Raw genomic sequence first — 21365 nt, 5'->3', positions numbered from 1 at the left:
AGCTTATTAAAATCTCCATAGATAAGTAAATTCTATTGGGTTGAATTGTGCCCCAGGCTACCAAGATTAATTAGGTGAGCCCAGCTAATGAGTTAACTGAGTTTTTACTTTTCCCTAATTTGAAGTTTTAATCCCCTTCTGTCTCCAGAAGCCCTTAAAAGAAGAACTAGGAAAAAATATCATTAGGGTGTTTCAAGTCCCCACAGTGATTTCCCTTACACCACCATGCTTTGACTACAAGTTCTGCAATTCCTCCTCCACACAAGCAGAAAGGTTTGTTTTTAGGCGGACTGGTGGATGAGAAGACTTCCCCTCCAGCTTCCTAGTCCACGCGATGCCAGAGAGTCGCAGCAGGACTGGGTGAGACCAGGTTCTGGAGACCTTCTGCCTTGTTTACTTAATTTACTGCTTGTGTCAAGACGGTTCTGGGAAAGTTGCTCATGTCACCTCCTAAGAGTAAGGGAAAATCTCTGGCTGCTGAAGCTGCTTATCCCTACTGTGGCCGCTCCAGGTTACCCACTTGTTCCCAAATCCCAGCTTGCCTTCCTTGGCTAGCTGCTAGGGGCTAGATGGCTCAAGAGATTTCTTTTGTTGATATTGCTGTTGGTGAGATTGCATTTTGCTTTGTTTTTCTCCTAACTCAAAACAGATGGAACAGGGAAATAAAGAATGGTTGATAATCCTAGTCACTTATCTTTGGTAAATTTCAAAGGGTAAGTGGAGGCAAATAAACAATCATTCAGTAAACAAGTAGTTTTTTTTTGTTTTTTGTTTTTTTTTTTTTGGAGACAGAGTTTGGCTCTGTCACCCAGACTGGAGTGCAGTGGTGCCATCTCAGTTCACCGCAACCTCCACCTCCCGGTTCAAACCATCCTCCCAAGTAGGTGGGACTACAGGTGCATGCCACCATGCCTGGCTAACTTTTTTTTTTTTTCTATTTTTGGTAGAGACAGGGTTTCGCCACGTTGCCTAGGCTGGTCTCGAACTCCTGGGCTCAAGCAATCCTCCTGCCTCGGCCTCCCAAAGTGCTGGGATTACAGGTATGAGCCACCATGCCCAAACACAAGTACAGTATTTAATGCACATTGAGGAGGGCTTAAAATGATCCATATTAGGCTGGGCATAGTGGCCCATACCTATAATCCCAGAACTTTGGGAGGCCCAGGAAGGTGGATTGCTTGAACTCAGGAGTTCAAGACCAGCCTGGGTAACATGGTGAAACCCTGTCTCTAGAAAAAATTTTAAAATTAGCCTGCTGTGGTGGTACGCACCTGTGGTCTCAGCTACTCAGGAGGCTGAGGTGGCAGGATCTCTTGAGCCTGGGAGGTTGAGGCTGCAGTAAGCTGTGATTGGGACACTGCACTGCACTCCAGGCTAGGCAACAGAGTGACTCTCTGTTAAAAAAAAAAAAAAAAAGAAGAAGAAGAGAGAAGAGAAGAAGAGAGAAGAAGACAGGATGAGGAGAAGAGAGGAGGAGGAGAAGAAGAGAGGAGGAGGAGAAGAAGAGAGGAGGAGGAGAAGAAGAGAGGAGGAGGAGAAGAAGAGGGGAGGAGGAGAAGAAGAGAGGAGGAGGAGAAGAAGAGGGGAGGAGGAGAAGAAGAGAGGAGGAGAAGAAGAAGAAAGAAGAGGAAGAGGAAGAGGAAGAAGAAGAAGGAGGAGGGGGGAGGAGGAGGAGGAGGAGGAGGAGGAGGAGGAGGACATGGTTGTGGGAGAGAGGAATGAGAAGACTTAGAAGAGGTGAGCAGGAGCCAGAACACCGGGGACTCGGGGACTCTGTAGGCCATGGTAGGTGGCTTGATGGAATTCCAGGAACAAAGGAGAGTGGCCCAAGGGATGCCAGCAGAAAAGCCTTGCGATCTAATTTGCAATTGCAAAAGATTTCCCTGTCTTCTACATGGAGAATGAATTAGAATGCAGCAAGAGAAGACAGACAGAAACTAGTCAGAGGAGGTATTGGGGTTGACCAGGTGAGAGATGGCAGAGGCTTGGCTAGGGTGATGATAGTGAAGGTAGGGAGATGTGAATGACATCAAGGACACGATTTGAAAGTGGGACTGACAGGGTCTGCTAATAGATTATGAAGAGTAAGAAGGAGAGAGAAATCAAGGATGCTGTCTTTGATTCTGTGGTGAACACATGGATTTCTACTCCCTTCTCCATCCCTAACCCCTTCCTCTCATCCACATCCCAAGAGTTTCCAGTCTCCCTGAGTCTTTGGTCAGAAAACCAATTTTCCTGGGCATTGGTCAAAAATTTGTCTCCAGGATTTCAAACCAGGAGATATATCTCTTCTGCTTCTGCCTGAGACTGTGGACTCCTGAAATCTGTAAGTATTTTGCAAGTTCCCTTACCAGGACCACATTCTTGAGAAGAGTGTTCCTGTGACTCTGGGCCAAAGAAGTGCTGAGAAGGTAGTCCTCTTCAAATCACTCACAGCACTAAACAGGTGAATCAGCCTTGACTGGCATTTGAATTTGTCCCACTGATTGAAAGAGTAGAAATTTATGCTAGTGGTGGGTGCCAACCAACAGTAGATTCAACATAAGAATTCAGAAAGGCAAACCTACGTGCATGTCATTATAAAACAACTGTGACAACAAAAGGCACCAGTCCAATTTAAGACATAAGCTCCTATGGAACAAATTTCCTAATAGGACTTCCTTGTTTGCTCTATGCAAATGTTGAGCCTTATTGCACACTTGACACAAAGACTAGACTTTATGTGAAAATTCACACAAACATTTCAATTGCATAGTGGCTTGAAAACTAAAGGAGAGGTCTGGTGTGTATGTGTGGGGTGAGGGTGTGGCAGTGAACTGGGGCAACAGGCAGACCATACAAAATAGAGGGTAGACTTTACGGTGGCAAATGCCTGATCCTAACTCTTTCTCCCTGCCCCCAGGGTGAAGGATAATACGATCCTTGCCATTCAGCAACTACACTAGAATAAATAGCACTTTTGCTGCCCAGAAATCCATTCTCCCAACAGATGGCATTTCCCAGAAGAACTAAAGCCTAACAAGCCTGAGCTTAAATCCTGGAATTGGCTGGCTCACGATAACTACGAAGGAAGAAAATCCCCTGTTTGGTTTGGCTTTCAGTCTCTCCTAGGCCAGGAATCAATGCTTCATGAACTGAGGAGATGGAAAGATAGAGCCTCTAATGTATACCAGATTGGGCCACAAAACCTTCTCAGCAATGGGCATACATCCTAGGCCTGGCTCTTTATAAATATCCGATGGCTCCTTGGGAAGGAAGCTGGACTGTCTCTCCAGTTCAGGCCCATTTCTTTTTCTGACACTTTCCAGTGACTTCACTGAAGGGCTGCCATGTAGCCTAAATGCTGGAATACCATGACCTGAAGCCTGTCTCCAAACAGACTCTCAGAGGAAGGGAATGTCATCTCCTCATCAAATCCAATATATTAAGAAATGGGAGGGAGAAACTAAGTGAAGATGGATGTAGGAAGAAAGGTTATGAAAAAGAGAAGTCAACAGCTGAGTTCAAACCAATTCAGACCCTGTTTGGACAACCAATGGGACTTCAGACACTCACCTGGGAATCTGATGGTATCTCATTGCTAACCTTACATGACTCACTTTCCAAGTGATGTCCATGGCCTTCACCAACATCCTTTTTTTTTTAAGTGTCATTTACTTATGTTTTTGGAACAAAGTGTTACACCTACATCTTCATATTTAATTGAAAAGGTTTATTTTTTTCTAAATCAGAATTGGCCTTTCAGTCGATGGTATGACACTTTCCCTAAAACTAGTAAGGACAAGAAAAAAATTTTTTTTTAAGAGACAGTGTTGACAGAAAGACTCTGTCTCAAAAGAAAACAACAATAATAACAACAAACCAGAGACAGGATCTCACTCTGTCGCCCAGGCTAGAGTCCAGCGGTGTGATCACAACTCACTGTAGCCTTGAACTCCCAGACTCAAGCGATCCTCCCTCCTCAGCCTCTTAAGTAGCTGGGACTACAGGTACACATTCCCATGCCCAGCAAATATTTTAATTTTGGCGGGGAGAGATGGGGTCTCAATATGCTGCCCAGGCTGGTCTTGTACTCCTGGGCTCAAGCGATCCTCCCACTGTGGCCTCCCAAAGTGCTGGGATTACAGGCATGAGCAGCCACAGCACCGGGCAGAAAATTTGTTTTTTAAATTTAATTTTTTTTTTTTTTTTAGAGACTGCATCCCATTCTGTCACCCTAGCTGGAGTATAGTGGCACTGTCATATAGTTCACTGCACCGTAGACTACCTAGGCTCAAGAGATCCTCCCACCTCAGCCTCGAAAATGCTGAGGGGCGTGAGTCTCCACTCCCAGCTAAAACAGAAAATTCTAATAGGCTGGAGCCCCACAGCATTCTGATAACATTGTATGCACATAACAGGTGTAATCTGAGTCAGGCTGTTGGATCTAATCTCGTGCCTGGAGAGCAGAGATCTAGAAACCATGTCTTAGATTTGAATTTCACCTTTGCCATTGAGTTGTAGGACTTTCTTTTCCTTGTTTTATTTATTTTTTGTTTTCTTTGAGTTGTAAGACTGTTGACAGGTCACCCCTTCTTTTTATTGTCCACTCACATAGATGAATTTAGAACAACCAGTTCAAAAATAGGTACGATGGCCAGGTGCAGTGGCTCACACCTGTAATCCCAGCACTTTGGGAGGCTGAGGCGAATGGATCACTTGAGGTCACGAGTTCGAGACCAGCCTGCCAACATGGTGAAACATCATCTCTACTAAACATACTAAAATTAGCCAGGTGTGGTGGTATGCGCCTGTAATCCCAGCTACTCGGGAGGCTGAGGCACGAGAACCGCTAGAACCCGGGTGGCAGGGGCTGCAGTGAGCCGAGATTGCACCACTGCACTCCAACCTGGTGACAGAGACTCCATCTCAAAAAAAAAGGTATGACAGGGGAGGCAACAACAACAAATAAATAGATACAATTCTAGTTACCTAACACTGCATCATTCTGTGAGTGTCTTAAGGATTGCAGATGGCGGTTTGTGTAAATCACTTGCATTTGAATAAAACAGATATGCACATATGAAAAATTCACTTAGCAATAAGCAAAGATTTAATCTCTGCTACAATTTTGAACAATATCCTGACAGTTCACAAATCTTAAAAATTCACTGGTACATCTTGGTGGTCTGTTTTTCTGAGTCTTTCAGATCATTCGGTCTTGCACAAGCAGCAGCTGCAATCTACAGGGAGGGAGATTCTGCAGTGGGAAACCACATTGCTCATGCTGGGCAAACAGACCTGTCATTTCTAGATACCTGGAATGATCCTGCCTGCCTGCCTGCGAGGCAGGGAGGAAAGCAGCATTCATCTATTCAATAGCCTGGTGGATAAAACAACCCCATTGCCAGGTGTGGTGGCTCATGCCTGCAATCCCAGCACTTTGGGAGGCAGAGATGGGCAGATCACCTGAGGTCAGGAGTTCGAGACCAGCCTGGCCAACATGTTGAAACCCCCGTCTCTACTAAGAATACAAAAATTAGCTGGGCATCGTGGTGGGTGCCTGTAATCCCAGCTACTCGGGAGGCTGAGGCAGGAGAATTGCTTGAACCCAGGAGACAGAGGTTGCAGTGAGCCGACACGGTGCCACTGCACTCCAGCCTGGGCAACAGAATGAGACTCTGTCTCAAAACAAACAAACAAACAAAACAGAAAAACCATTGAAGTGGAGGTTTGGAGGACTTAGAGACTTAACTATCCTTTAAATTACAACTGAGAAGTTAAATTGGGTGTGTTTTTAGAGAAATTTGACTTTCTCAGAAGGAAAGTGAAAAATATAAAATCCAGAGAGAAATACAAAGTATAGTCAGATCAGTAATTCTTAGCTTTTTTTTTTTTTTTTTTTGCAGTCTGTCCTAAGGTGACATTTTGTGTGTTCTTATTTGTTTATTGTTTATCATTTAGTTCTCTCACTAGAATGTAAGTGCCATGAGGGTAGGAACATGTGTATTTTATTTCCATATTTCCATTACATTATCTGGCCCTAGTAGAGTGCCTTCCATAAAATAAGCATTCAAAGAAAAATTGTTGAATGAATGAATAATGAATGAATGATTCAGACTTTTTCAAGTCCTAGATCCCTTTTTAAAAAATCAGTGGAAGTGGCCAGGCACGGTGGCTCATGCCTGTTATCCCAGCACTTTGGGAGTCCAAGGCAGGTGGATCACCTGAGGTCCGCAGTTCAAGGCCAGCCTGACCAACATGGTGAAACCCCGTCTCTATTAAAAATACAAAAATTAGCTGGGCATGGTGGCAGGCACCTGTAATTCCAGCTACTCGAGAGACTGAGGCAGTATAATCGCTTGAACCCAGGAGGTGGAGGTTGCAGTGAGCTGAGATTGTGCCACTGTACTCCAACCTAGGTGACAGAGGGAGACTCCATCTCAAAAAAAAAAATTGGTGGAAGTTATGATTCTTACCTTACCCCCAAAATACATATATTCAAAAATATAAAATATATGTTATTATATTACATAATTTATACATATATAATTACAATATATATTATTACATTTTATATCTATCTATCTCTAATTGAATCTTCTCATGCAAAGGTCCCAGTTTGCAAAAGACATTCCTGCTTCACCAATGGTATGTGGTATCCCTAAAAAGCACTTAAACAAAAGCTCTGCTGTCATTCTCCTTGGGAGAAATCCTTTTTTTTTTTTTTTTTTTTTGGTAGCGACTGGGTTTCCCTCTGTTGCCCAGGCTTGTCTCGAACTCCTGGCTTCAAGCAATCCCCCAGCCTTGACTTACCAAAATAGGATTACAGGCATGAGACACCACGCCCAGCCCAGAGGGCAATTCTGAAGAGGCTTAAGACTGGGACTCTTGGGTCTTCTGACTCCCAGGATAAAACATCTGACATTGGCTCTTAGAGACATATGAAAGGGCCTGGGTCACTTCCGGACATGTGACCAGTAAAAGGAGCCCTTCATTGAAAGGGAAGAGAAAAAAACTCTAGATTTGGGACTCAGAAAACTTGAGTTCTAACTCAGCTCTTGTGCTGTACTGGCTGTAGAACCACAGCTAGGTAACGGACTTCTCTGAGCCTCAGAATGAAGAGGTCTGGCCTAGGCCCAGCATTCCATAATACAGTATCATAACTTGTAAACCAGGCAAATGAAGGAGCAACAGAGCTTCAGATGAAACAGGATGTTGCTATGTAGTTAAAATGTCCATTTTATAGCAGTGCTTCCTGGCTATGAGAAGAGAGCATGACTTATGCTGAAGCACAAGAAACTTTAAGTAAGATAACAGAAAGGACTCTCAATAGTATAAGGACTGACTGTGAGACACAGTCAGACATGTGGGTGCTTGCAGAATATCCCTTAGAAGGTGTAGTGGGATGATGGCCAACATTCATCTCTCAGATGATCTGTTCTAGTATTTGCTGGAAAAAGATCCTCAAGTCCAGTTGCCTCCAAAATCCACCCATTCTTTGGGTCAGGCATGGTGGCTCACGCCTGTAATCCCAGCATTTTGGAAGGCCAAAGTGGGAGGATCACCTGAGGCCAGGAGTTTGAGATCAGCCTGGGCAACATAGTGTGAGTCCATCTGTATAAAATATTAAGGCTTTTTTAAAAAATTTTAAATCCGCCCACTCTCTGACCCTAGGAATATCCCTAGGCTTACATTTTCCACAAGTAAGATTTTATTTTATTTTTATTATTTGAGATGGCATCTCACTCTGTTGCCCAGGCTGGAGTGCAGTGGTGCAATCTTGGCTCACTGCAACCTCTGCCTCTCGGGTTCAAGTGATTCTCCTGCCTCAGCATCCTCAGTAGCTGGGATTACAGGTGTGCATCACCACGCCCGGCTAATTCTTGTGTTTTTGGTAGAGATGGGGTTTCACCATGTTGGCCAGGCTGGTCTCGAACTCCTGACCTCAAGTGATCCGCCTGCATCAGCCTCCCAAAGTGCTGGGATTACAGGCATAAGCCATTGCACCTGGCCACCACAAAGAAGATTTTAAGTGCAAAATTTCTAAATTTATTCTAATGCTTTGGGAAAAAGTATTGATTGTCATGGGGTATTTTCTTCTAGTCAGTTCTTTCACACAAAGAAATCTAGACGAAAGCGACATTGATTGGCCACCTCCCCGGCAGTTCTTTCCATAGGCCAGCTTGTTTAATCCTAGAGCAACCCTGAAGGGCACTTATTTCCTACCAATTTTACAGATAAGAAAACTGAGACTCAGACAAGTAAAGTCACTTTCTATGGAGAAACTAGGAAACGGGGCCAGAATTTAACTCCAGGTCTTTCTGGAGTGGAAGCTCTTTCCACACACCTGGTTGCCACCAGGGAGGAGCTAAGTGGTGTTTAGGCAGCCAAGGAGTTTCTGGGCCTCAGGTGGTGCTGTGAACCATGCACAGTTCACTCACTCTGCTCCCCGCAGGCCAGTGTGCACTGCAGACGCTGAGTCTGGAGCCTTCTCCACTCCTTTCCTGAGTTACTATCTCTGAGAGTTTGCCTTACAATGAACTTTTAGACCCCAGCACATAATCAGAATTAAAACAGAGGTCAAGGTGGGGCGCGGTGGCTCATGCCTGTAATCCCAGCACTTTGGGAGGCAGAGGGGGGCAGATCACCTGAGGTCAGGAGTTCGAGACCAGCCTGGCCAACATGGTAAAACCCCATCTCTACTAAAAACACAAAAATTAGCCAGGCATGGTGGCACACACCTGTAGCCCCAGCTACTCGGGACGCTGAGGCAGAATCGCTTGAACCCAGGAGGTGGAGGTGGCAGTGAGCCAAGATCACGCCACTGTACTCCAGCCTGGGCGACAGAGCAAGACTCAGTTTAAAAAACAAAACAAAAAAAAGAAATTAATAATAAATAAAATAAAACAGAGGTCAAGAGATAAATAACTTTCAGGAGACAGGTAAGAATTACAGGTAATGGGAGAAATCCAAGGCTTTCTATCCTGGGAAAAGAAAGTCCCAGGGAGAAGGGAAAGGGGAAAAGCTGAGGGATAGGGAAGCAGTCTATGCTGGGATTCAAAGATACTCATTGGTTCTGTTTTATTGTTCTTTTATTTTTTATTTTTTATTTTTATTTTTTGAGATGGAGTTTCACTCTTGTCGCCCAGGCTGGAGTGCAGTGGCATGATCTCAGGTCACTGCAACCTCCACCTCTCAGGTTCAAGTGATTCTCCTGCCTCAGCCTCCCAAGCAGCTGGGATTACAGGCACCTACCACCACGCCTGGCGTATTTTTGTATTTTTAGTAGAGACAGGGTTTCACCATGTTGGCCAGGCTGATCGCGAACTCCTGACCTCGGGTGATCCGCCCACCCCAGCCTCCCAAAGCGCTGGGATTACAGGCATGAGCCGCTGCATCCGGTCACTACTCTTTGGTTCTTAGAGTGGCAAGGGTTGTCCACCACCCCCAGCCCCATCACAATGGCCTTTCTTTGCCTGATTTACATCTCCTCATTCTTCAAGAGGCATTCATCTCAAAAGGCATCTTTTCCAGACATCCTCCTGTTAGGACCAGGGCCCTTCTCTGGGATCCTATAGGAGTCAGTACACATCTTAACATTTACCAGATTATAATAAAATCATGTTAATGAATCTCTCTGCCTCAGTGGACCATCCTGAGGATAACTCTCTTTTATCCATGTCTGCACCCCTGGCACCTGGTACAGTACCTGACAACTAAGAGGGGTTCAAGCAATGTTTATCGAATACTCGAGATACAGAAGCTCTGAGAGAAATGGGGACCTCAGGACAATGGGAGAAGGGAGACCTGGAAATGAGATCTGTGGAGAGTGGGTACTACTCTGTCAGGACCTGTTCCAATGCCTGGTGGATGTTGCACAGTCCAGCTGGATGGTGCAAAGCTTCTAACACTGCTGGGAGTGGTTCCACTTCAAACAATTCTAGTTCAGAAATTTCTTCTGGAGTTGGGCCAAAATGCAAGCCCCACTAACTTTTACATGTAGACTCTCACCTAGGATCCCTTTTGTATAGATACTACAGGTCCTGTATAGAAATGTCCCAGCTGGAGAGCTGTGCCCTATTTCTAGGCATCTGGTTTAGCACCTTGTGATGCTAAAGAGGCAGAATGAGGTCAAGTTTGTGTTAGAGGCTTTCTGAGCTGTCATTACAGAGCTGCTCATAGTCCCAGCCTGCATCCTGCTCTGTGTGACCTACAGAACACCAGGTCACCCTGAGCCATAGCTTCTTCCTCTGTGAATGGTGATGCTGACATTTTCTTCCTGACTGTGTCGTGTGAGGATGAAAAGTGAGGATGTAAGTAAAGCCTCGCCTGGCCTTGGTCAAATCTCAGTGAAAGGTATCGATTGAATTATTATTGAAATATTATTATTGATATGGTTTGAATCTGTGTTCCCACCCAAATCTCATGTTCAATTGTAATCCCCAATGGTGGAGACAGGTCCTGGTGGGAGGTGATTGGGACATGGGGGTAGTATTTCATGAATGGTTTAGCACCATCCCCTTGGAGCTGTTCTCGTGATAGTGAGTGAGTTATCTTGCAATCTGGTTGTTTAGAGGTGTGTGGCATCCCTGGCCTACTCTCCCTTCCTCCTGCTCTGGTCATGTAATACATGCCTGCTTTCCCTTTGCCTTCCTCCATGATTGTAAGTTTCCTGAGGCCTCCCCAGAAGCAGCCTCTACACTTCCTGTAGAGCCAGCAGAACCCTAAGCCAACTAAACCTCTTTTCTTTATAAATTACCCAGTCTCAGGTTTTTTTTTTTTTTTTTTTGAGACAGAGTATTGCTCTGTCACCCACGCTGGAGTGCAATGGCATGATCTTGGCTCACTGCAACCTCCACTTCCCGGGTTCAAGCAATTCTCCTGCCTCAGCCTCCAGAGTAGTTGGGATTACAGGCGCCCGCCACCACACCCAGCTAATTTTTGTATTTTCAGTAGAGATGGGGTTTTGCCATGTTGGTCAGGCTAGTCTCGAACTCCTGACCTCAGGTGATCCACCCACCTCAGCCTCCCAAAGTGCTGGGATTACAGGTGTGAGCCACCGTGTCTGGCCCAGTCTCAAGTATTTCTTTATAGCTATTCGAGAACTGACTAATACAATTATTATTCTAATAACAAGACTCAGCAACTCATTTAATAAATTCAACAGCTACTTTAGATAAAATTCTTCATGAGCAGAAATCTTCCTTTGCTTAAGCCCCTACTTAACTTATATTAACAGATTTTTGCAAGATGGTGCCCAGGATTAAGAACATAGTTTGGGCCAGGTACAGTGGCTCACACCTGTAATACCAGCACTTTGGCAGGCCGAGGCAGCGGATCACCTGAGGTCAGGAGTTCAAGACCAGCCTGGTCAACATGGTGAAACTCCATCTTTACTGAAAATACAAAAATTAGCCAGGCGTTGTGGTGCATGCCTGTAATCCTAGCTACTCGGAAGGCTGAGGCACGAGAATCACTTGAACCTGGGAGGCAGAGGTTTCAGTGAGCCAAGATTGCACCACTGCACTCCGGCCTGGGCGACAGAATTAGACTCCATCTCAAAAAAAAAAAAAAAAAAAAAAAAAAGAACACAGCTCAACAATTATTTAGCCCACTCTCAGAGACAAATCCTATATGGTAGACTCTAGTAATATAGAGATAAAAGTAGCTTATAGTCCAGCAGTGGGAATGAACAGTCACAGAAACAAATATTAAAATTGTTGATTAGTGCTCACTTCAGCAGCACATATACTAAAAGTGGAACTCTACAGAGAAGATTAGCATAGCCCCTTCACCAGGATGGCACACCAATTTGTGAAGAGTTCTTTTTCTTTTTTTTTAAAGAGACAGTCTCGCTCTGTTGTTCAGGCTGGAATGCAGTATCACAATCATAGTTCATTGTAAACTCAGCATTCCATATTTTTTTAAAGATTTTTTAAAAAATTGTTGCTCATCAAGGACAGGTGGATCACTCATAAATAGTGCTGGGGCAATGGAGGACCCAGCAACATATTGCACACAAGCAGAAATACTAAGCAGATTAAAGACTTAAATACAGCCGGGCGCGGTGGCTCACGCCTGTAATTCCAGCACTTTGGGTGGCCGAGGTGGGTGGATTACCTGAGGTCAGGAATTCAAAACCAGCCTGGCCAACATGGTGAAACCCCACCTTTACTAAAAACACAAAAAAATTAGCTGGGTGTGGTGGCAGGAGCCTGTAATCACAGCTACTCAGGAGGTTGAGGCAGGAGAATCACTTGAACCTGGGAAGCGGAGGTTGCAATAAGCCAAGATCACGCCACTGCACTCCAGCCTGGGCGACAAGGGTAAGACTCTGTCTCAAAAAAAAAAAAAAAAAAAAAAGACCTAAAAACAAAAACAAAAAAATCATAATGAAATAAGAGAACACGTCTATATTCACAGAGTAGGGAAGAATTTTTTTTTTTTTTTTGAGATAGGGTCTCACTCTATCACCCAGGCTGGAGTGCAGTGGCGTGATCTTGGCTTACTATCGCTTCTGCCTCCCAGATGCAATCGATTATCATGCCTCAGCCTCCTGAGTAGCTGGGATTACAGGCGTGTGCCACCACGCCCAGCTAATTTTTTTGTGTTTTTAGTAGAGACAGGGTTTCACTATGTTGGCCAGGCTGGTCTTTAACTCCTGGCCTCAAGTGATCTGCCCACCTTGGTCTCCCAAAGTGCTGGGATTACAGGGCGTGAGCCACCATGCCCGGCCAAGTTTCTTAAACAAGACACAAAAGTAGTAACTATAAAGGAAAACATTTGCTTGCGGCCAGGAGTTCAAGGCCACCTGGGCAATGTAGGAGGACCCCGTATCTACAAAACACAAAAAATTAGCTGGGCGTGGTGATGTGCACCTGTGGTCTCAGTACTCAGGAGGCTGAGGTGGGAGGATTGTTTGAACCTGGGAGCTGAAGGCTGGAGTGAGCTGATATCGTGCCCCTGGATTCCAGGCTAGGCAACAAAGCCAGAGCCCGTCTCAAAATAAATACATGGATAATAAAGGAAAACACTGATTAATTTGACTATCCTTAATTGAAGAAAATGTTTTTATCAAAAGATCCCGTAAAGAAAGTGAAATGGCTCCTTCCCGACCTGGTGGGGCAGGAGGCGCCATCGTGGGAGTCAACATCCACCACAGCAAAGACAGAAAGGCTGGGCGCAGGGAGCCCAAGAGCTGGACATCTACCTAGGGCTGTTGGTCAAGCTGTCCACCTTCAGCCAGGTTATACTGAAGAGGCTTTTTGTGAACCGCACCAACCGGCCACCTCTGATCCTGATCAGAAAATGAAGCTTCCAGGCCCGGAAAACAAAACGGCTGTGGTTTCAGGCCCACAGCTGCGGTTGTGCGGGTTCAGGAGATGCCCAGAGTAAAACCTCCCACTGCGTGTGAGCGGCCAGGGCCCAGCCGCATTCCCACGGCAAGATCCGCACCTTTGAGCAGCTGGCCCTGGACTCCCGCAAGGGCTGTGGCACCATCCTGCTTTTTGGCCCTTGAAAGGGCCCATAGGGACATTGGCATTTACCCCGGGAACCCCATACAGCCACACCAAATCCTACGTGGGTTCCAAGGGCCGAAATTTTCAGTGTGCCAGGGCCCCATGGGCCAGCCGCACTATAAAAACGAACCCTGATCCTACTCTCTTATTAAAAACATTTTGGATGCTGTATTAGTCCGTTTTCCCCCTGCTAATAAAGACACACCCGGGACTGGGCAATTTACAAAAGAAAGAGGTTTATTGGACTTACAGTTCCACGTGGCTGGGGAGGCCTCACCATCACGGTGGAAGATAGAAGACATATCTCACGTGGCGGTAGACAAGAGAAGAGAGTTTGTGCAGGGAAACTCCCCTTTTTAAAACCATCAGATCTTGTGAGATTTATTCACTATCACAAGAACAGCACGGGAAAGACCCGCCCCCATGATTCAATTATCTCCCACCAGGTCCCTCCCACAACACGTGGGAATTCAAGATGAGAGTTGGGTGAGGACACAGCCAAACCATATCAGATGCTGAAAGAAAGAAAAAAAAAAAAAAGAAAAGAAAGTGAAAAGGCTAGACACAAACTGGGAGAAGATACTTGCCACACACATAACCAATGAAGTAGTAGAATCTGGAATACACAAAGGGCTCAGAACAAAAAAAAAAAAAAAAAAGAAAGACACTGAGGGATGAGACTGAAGGGTTTACAGAAGGCCCTAGATGAATAGGTTCCCACTAGAGAGTCATCAGCCATGGAACACAGCAACACTGTGGCCTACAAAGGGACTAAATTTAGCAACTTGGTCTCATTCATTGTGAATACAGATGTCAGATAAGACAGAGGATGACCAGGAAATTTGAATATCAAACAAAGAATAATTTTGTTTTTAGTTTTAATTATGTCCCATGTAATATTTGGGACATAGTTATGCTAAAAATATTTGAGACACACAAACTAAAAAATTATTTGTTGTCTATCTGAAATTTGACTGTACTGGGTAATCTGTATTTTTATTTGCTAAGCCCGGCAACCCTAATTATGAACTTTTTGTTACTTTCAAAGAAAATGTCTTTTGGCTTGTAAGTCAAAACCAATTATACAGCACATAAAAAGAACCATTTTATAATAGTAAGACTTTCTGGCAAATGGCAGAGCAGAATAATACCAGAAAAGTTGGAGGTACAGGAGCTTGGAATGGTGGTGTGCACCTATAGTTCCAGCTACTGGGGAGGCTGAGGCAGGAGGAGTTGAACCCAGGAGTTCAAGACCAGCCAGGGCAATAGACAGAGACCCCCATCTCAAAAAAAATTAAAAAAAAAAGGTTGAGGTGTGAAACCAGTCAAACTTTAGTTTGAACCCCAGCTCTGCCACTTGCTAAGTCTAGAGTAACTTACTCACCTTTTTATGTGTTGCTGTCTTTATAAATAGAGTGCCTACCTTCACGGGGCTATTGTAGTAAATGAGGTAAGATGTCTTGTAAGTACTTGGCGTGGCGCCAGGCACAACATGGTGTGCTCTTGATAGTATTAATCACTCTTATCCATGCACTGGGGTTTCTTAAAACTAAACGCTAGAATAGATAGACAGCATCTTGGTGACCAAGAATGCATCCTCATTTCTGGAATATTTGAGACAAAGTCAGAGGCAGAGGCTCCCCACCCCGTTCCCTCCCATCTCTCACTGCTCCAGATTCCCTTATTGCTCAAGAGCTAGAAGGCATAAAAGGGACAAGATGACGCCAAGATCCTCCCAACCCTAGGATTTGATGGTCCTTATTTTTGAGTAACATTAGGTTCCAGATGGCAGTCACTCTTAGTGGCTATGACTGAGAGAGGTGTCAAATTATATTCTACTGTGTGAGTTCAGTTATGGGGATTACTCTGAGGCTGTAAAACATGTATTTATATTTCTGCTCAGGAAAATACAGTGTCCTATTCTTTCTAACTCTTATTCATAGCTCAAATTATCGCTGAGGATCCAGAGAAAACAACACACATAATTAGTTGCGGGCCTGGCCAAGATCTCAGGGACTCCAAGAGCAACACACTCTTTAACGTACAGAACTCTCTCTATATATCCTTTTCCTTTTCCTTTTTTCTTCCTGCCCTCCCTATCACTCTACCCCTATATGCTACATGAAAGATTATTTTTGTTAAAGTAGTCACAGGTCCAACTAACAGGCAATTACTGTCAACACACATTAATTTTAAGAATGTGAGGCCAGGTGTGGTGGCTCACATCTCTAATCCCAGCACTTTGGGAAGCCAAGGGGGGTGGATCACTTGAGCCCAGGAGTTCAAGACCAGCTTCGGCAACATGGCTAAACTCCACTCTACAAAAATTATCCAGGTATGGTGGCACACACCTGTAGTCCCAGCTACTCGGGAGGCTGAGGCTCAAGACTCGCTTGAGCCTGGGAGGCAAAGGTTGCAGTGAGCCGAGAACACATCACTGCCCTCCAGCCTGGGCAACAGAGCAAGTCTCTGTCTCAAAAACAAAAACAAACAAACAAAAAGAATGTGATTGACAAATAATGATGATATTGCCAATCAGGGGGAAAAAAAGTTTACATAACAAAAAAAAGTCTGTCACCAGAATAAGAAAAAAAGTATCCAGAACAGACATTACCATACTCTGCATCAGTGGCTCCACAGCATCAAATGATCTGAAACTCCTTGAAGGAGGAACTAGATGGGTAGGTGTTGGTGCAGCTGCAGGCCCTGAATTACATGGTGGTCATCCTTTAGAAGACAATTTTTCACAGCATGGCAGAGAGACCCAGAATTTAAACTCAGCCATCACTCAGGAGGAGTAAAGAAGTGACAGAATTGAGAGTTGGAGCTACACAGGGGCTTCCAGTGATGTCAGCATCTGGTGGGTTTTTACCAGGGGGGTTATTGCACACCTTGCTCTGTTTCACTCTTCCTCCATTATAGGAGCCTCAGACATTTCCAAACTAATTTGGTTGAGTGCTCAGAAAAGCATCAAGCCGGCCGGGCACCGTGGCACACACCTATAATCCCAGCACTTTGGGAGGCCAAGGTGGGTGCATCACCTGAGATCAGGAGTTCAAGACCAGCCTGGCCAACATGGTGAAACCCCATCTCTACTAAAATACAAGAAAATTAGCCAGGCATGGTGGTGCATGCCTGTAATCCCAGCTACTCTGGAGGCTGAGGCAGGAGAATTGCCAGAACCCAGGAGGCAGAGTTTACAGTGAGCCGAGATCACGCCATTGCACTCCAGCCTGGGCAACAAGAGCGAAACTCCTTCTCAAAAAATAAAAAGAAAGAAGAAAAGCATCAAGCCTGTTTTAGGATAGATAAGCAGCCTTTCTTTGCAGGCTGAAGTCATCTCATTCTTACTCAGCCAGTCAGCCCACAAATATAAGCAAGCTCACCAGATCCTCAGCACACCAGAAGATACTCCAGCTTTACAGCACACCAGAAGATAACCCAACTTAATGGTTCCAAATAATGTCATGTCAAGTCATGCTGCAGAGACCCTGTCAGAGCTCCAGCAGAACTCATGAAATTACATAACAAATAATGCTCTCCCTTCCAGCCTGGAGTGGCAGAAAGAGGTGGAGCTGCGATTAAGAGTCCTGTGCAAGAGCTTAACTTTGGGCCTCCACCTTCTTATAAGAGGTGAGCAGGATAATCCCTGAGGTCCCTCATTGTTTGGACATTCTATGGCATGCACGGTGTCGTGGAAAAGAAAGCTCTCTCTTCACTCCCAGATGCAGATTCCGATGGCTGTCTCAAATATGGTAATATTTTGTTATCGTTTCCTTTTTCTTTGGGAGAAAAGAAGGAAGGACAGAGAGAGAAAAGCCTTTAGAAATCAACAAAATTAAAACCATAAAACACAAAGCCATGCTTTTTAGAGTTGCTCAGCTGCTAGGGCAGTAATAAAGCAGCTCCTCTGCAATGCAAGAGGCTGTAGAAGAGGCATTCTAAGGCCAGGCACGGTGGCTCACGCCTGTAATCCCAGCATTTTGGGAGGCTAAGGTAGGCGGATCACAAGGTCAGGACTTGGAGACCAGCCTGGGCAATATGGTGAAACCTTGTGTCTACTAAAAATACAAAAATTAGCCAGGCATGGTGGCATGTGCCTGTAGTCCCAGCTACTCAGGAGGCTGAGGCAGAAGAATCGCCTGAACCCGGGAGGCAGAGGTTGCAGTGAGCCGAGATTGCACCACTGCACTCCAGCCTGGGTAACAGAGTAAGACTCTGCCTCAAAAAAAAAAATAAAAAATAAAAAAAGAGGCATTCTATCCCATGGCCATGACTCTGACCTCACCTGGTTATCAAATCCAACTTGTATATTCAAACTGAAATGCAGGATGCCATTGACAACATGCCCGGAGGCTCAGAGGTCTCCAGTGAGCTAGAAAACAAGACACCACATTCCTCCCTGCCCCTGCCCCAGAAAGATTTCCTGGCTTCTCAGCCTCTGTTTCCTAATCTAAAACCACCTCTGGAGTGTCACTTGGATGATTAATGAAAACATCATTCATTTACCGAAAATGAGTGTTTTGCTAAAAGAATATAAGATCCTGAAAACTGGTTTTTTTTTTTTTTTTGAGACAGAGTCTAACTCTATCACCCAGGCTGGAATACAGTGGCAGGATCTCAGCTCACTGCAACCTCCACCTTCTGGGTTCAAGCAATTCTTCTGCCTCAGCTTCCCAAGTAGTTGGGCTTACAGATGCGCGCCACCGCACCCAGCTGATTTTTGTATTTTTAGTAGAGATGGTGTTTCACCATGTTGGCCAGGCTGGTCTTGAACTCTTGACCTCAGGGGATCCACCCGCCTTGGCCTCCCAAAGTGCTGGGATTACCAGCGTGAGCCACTATGCTCGGCTGAAAAGTATTTAAGAAAAGGCAGGTCAGGAGATCGAGACCATCCTGGCTAACACGGTGAAACTCCCTCTCTACTTAAAATACAAAAAAATTAGCCAGGCGTGGTGGTGGGCGCCTGTAGTCCCAGCTACTCGGGAGGCTGAGGCAGGAGAATGGCGTGAACCTGGGAAGCGGAGCTTGCAGTGAGCCGAGATCGCGCCACTGCACTCCAGCCTGGGTGACAGTGAGAGACTCCCTCTCAAAAAAAAAAAAAAGCAGAACAATCCTTGCCAATTAAGGAATGTTTCAGTGTCCCCCCTCTTCTCACCAACTGTCAGAAGAGAAAAGAAAGTTTCCCTGAGGGGTTTGGGGAGGAATTTTCTTCTTGTTTCCATCACTACAACCAGACAAACTGTCTCCAAACTGCCTGTTATCACTACAGCAATGTTAATTATTACTGGAAAATGAAGAGAAAAATCATTTAGCCCTGGGATCTAGGTGACCATGGGTGCAATATTCAAATCCGCTTCAGTTCAAAAGGATTTCCAGGGGAAAATTCCACTCTGTGCTCCCAAGCCATCACTTTCCTGGCTGCCTATCACTCACCCCCAGAGCTTCCTCCTCCACTCACCCTAACTGCCCAATCAAAGAGCAGCCTCAGATCCCCACCCAGGTAGAGACAACATCCCATGTCACACACCTCAGGGCAGCCTCACATCCGGAAGGGACGAGAACTGGAACGGTCATTTCGGATATTTTCTTTCCTGACTATCTGGGGACTAAGGCAGTGTGTGTGTGTGTGTGTGTGTGTGTGTGTGTGTGTGTGTGTATCAGAGTGTTTTTCATGTTTACATGAAGTTTCCATCCAGAACAAAACAAAATTTCTCCCATTAAAGAGAAAAGGTCCCTAAAGGCAGTGCTTCTCTAAATATGTGCCTCAGGATATGTTATGAGCAAAAATGCTCTTTGGTTTTATATCAAAAGACAGTTTAGGGCTCACACCTGTAATCCCAACACTTTGGGAGGCTAAGGCGGTGGATCACTTGTGTCTAGCAGTTCGAGACCAGCCTGGGCAGCATGGCAAGACCCTGTTTCTACAAAAAATAAAAAAAATCTCAACTACTCAGAGGTTGAGGTGGAAGGATCACCTGAGCCTGGGGAGATTGAGGCTGCAGTGAGCTGTGATCGTGCCACTGCACTCCAGCCTGGGTGACAGAGTGAGATCCTGTCTCAAAAAAGAAAGAAAAAAGAAAGAGAAAAAGAGAGAGAGAAAGAGACCGAGGAAGGAAGGAAGGGAGGGAGGGAGGGAGGGAGGAGCTTAACAACATTTTTCTTTCTGAGGTACTCACTCTGTTGCCCGAGCTGAGTGCTGTGGCATGATCATGGTTTACTGAAGCCTCGACTTCCTGGGCTCAAGCAATCTTCTTGCCTCAGCCTCCCAAGTAGCTGGAAAGTGCTCACCACTAGGTCTAGCTAATTTTTTATTATTTGTAGAGACAGGGTCTCACTATGTTGCCCAGGATGGAGCTTAACTATCTTAACTGATTTCTGGACTATGAGACTTTGCAGGTATGTACCGTAAGCCTCCAAGTAATGGATACGGCTTTCGGTGTCTCTGAATTTCACTGGACCATAGAACGCTTTCATCTTGCTGTTAATTATGGAACTAAAACTCTTCAGAATATACTCTGGGAAAAGCTCTCTTTGGATGAGGATAAGAATTTCTTCTTTTCCCATTTCCTAATCTCTGATTTATTAATTACTCTTTTGGAATTGTGGAAGCAGGACTTGATTTAGAAACACAGGTCACCACAGCAACTTGAGAATCTGTTGGATGTTCCGTTTGGGAGCCTAAGAATCATTTTCTAAGCTTTTCTTATTCTGGTAGCTGAAGAATAATAGACTTATTGGTCCACCACAACTTCCTCATCAGAAAAGCAGCCTTTGAGCTGGATGTGGTGGCTCATACCTATAATCTTGACATGTTAGGAGGCCCAGGCAGAAGGATTGCTTGAAGCCAGGAGTTCGAGACCAGTCTGGGCAACATAATGAGGTCTCATCTCTACAAAAAAAAAAAAAAAAAAAGCGAGGGGGTCTAGTCACTGAGCCACAGCCGAGGACTCAGCAGCCTCCCTTTTGAGCCCCCTCGCTTCCTGACGTTCCATCCCGGCTGTCTTCTCCCACCACCGCTGCCTTCCGCAGGCCGTTTCCACCGAAGAAAAGGAATCATATCGTTAAGTTCGCTATCCAGAACCTCCACTCTTTCAACTCCTTTGCTGATGCAAGTAAGGGTGATGATCTGCTTCCTGCTGGCACTGAGGATTATATCCATATAAGAATTCAACAGAGAAATGGCAGGAAGACCCTTACTACTGTCCAAGGGGTTGCTGATGATTATGATAAAAAGAAACTAGTGAAGGCATTTAAGAAGTTTGCCTGCAATGGTACTGTAATTGAGCATCCAGAATATGGAGAAGTAATTCAGCCTCAGGGTGACCAACGCAAGAACATATGCCAGTTCCTCGTAGAGCTTGGACTGGCTAAGGACGATCAGCTGAAGGTTCATGGGTTTTAAGTGCTTGTGGCTCACTGAAGCTTAAGTGAGGATTTCCTTGCACTGAGTAAAATTTCCATTCTGTGTCTTGTCACAAGTTTGAAAACCTCCACAGCTTGTATAATGTAACCATTTGGGGTCCGCTCTTAACTTGGACTACTGTAACTCCTTCATGCAATAAACTGAAAAGAGCCAAAAAAAAAAAAAAAAAAAAAGGTGTGGGGGAGCAGTCTTTTATCTTAGAAACCCAAGATCTCCAAGAGGAAAGAGACCTTAGCATTGTCCTGGAGCCCCTTACTTTTTCCAAGTACCTTTGAGACCAACTCATTTGAACTTCCTCCCCTCGGGCGCCTCTCTACAACTTACCAGTGGATATACTTTAATGGGAGACAGATGGGGTTTTAATTTTATGCAGTGGCTCTCAAAGTGCAGTTCCCAGACAAGAAGCATCAGCAGCACCTGGAAACTTGTTAGAACTG

General features: G+C 45.1%; 1 non-coding gene and 1 pseudogene across 1 annotated transcript; both read left to right on the top strand.

Annotated features, from left to right (window-relative positions):
• Window positions 1-334: 334 nt before the first annotated feature.
• LOC100579251 lies at window positions 335-20950 on the top strand (annotated as a pseudogene).
• LOC115836878 lies at window positions 11710-11816 on the top strand. The gene has a single exon (XR_004031870.1). It is a non-coding gene; the product is annotated as a U6 spliceosomal RNA (small nuclear RNA).
• Window positions 20951-21365: the final 415 nt, after the last annotated feature.

Source organism: Nomascus leucogenys, chromosome 9, assembly GCF_006542625.1.
Source record: "Nomascus leucogenys isolate Asia chromosome 9, Asia_NLE_v1, whole genome shotgun sequence".
Taxonomy (NCBI): domain Eukaryota; kingdom Metazoa; phylum Chordata; class Mammalia; order Primates; family Hylobatidae; genus Nomascus; species Nomascus leucogenys.
This window is presented reverse-complemented; position numbering and strand designations above follow the sequence as displayed.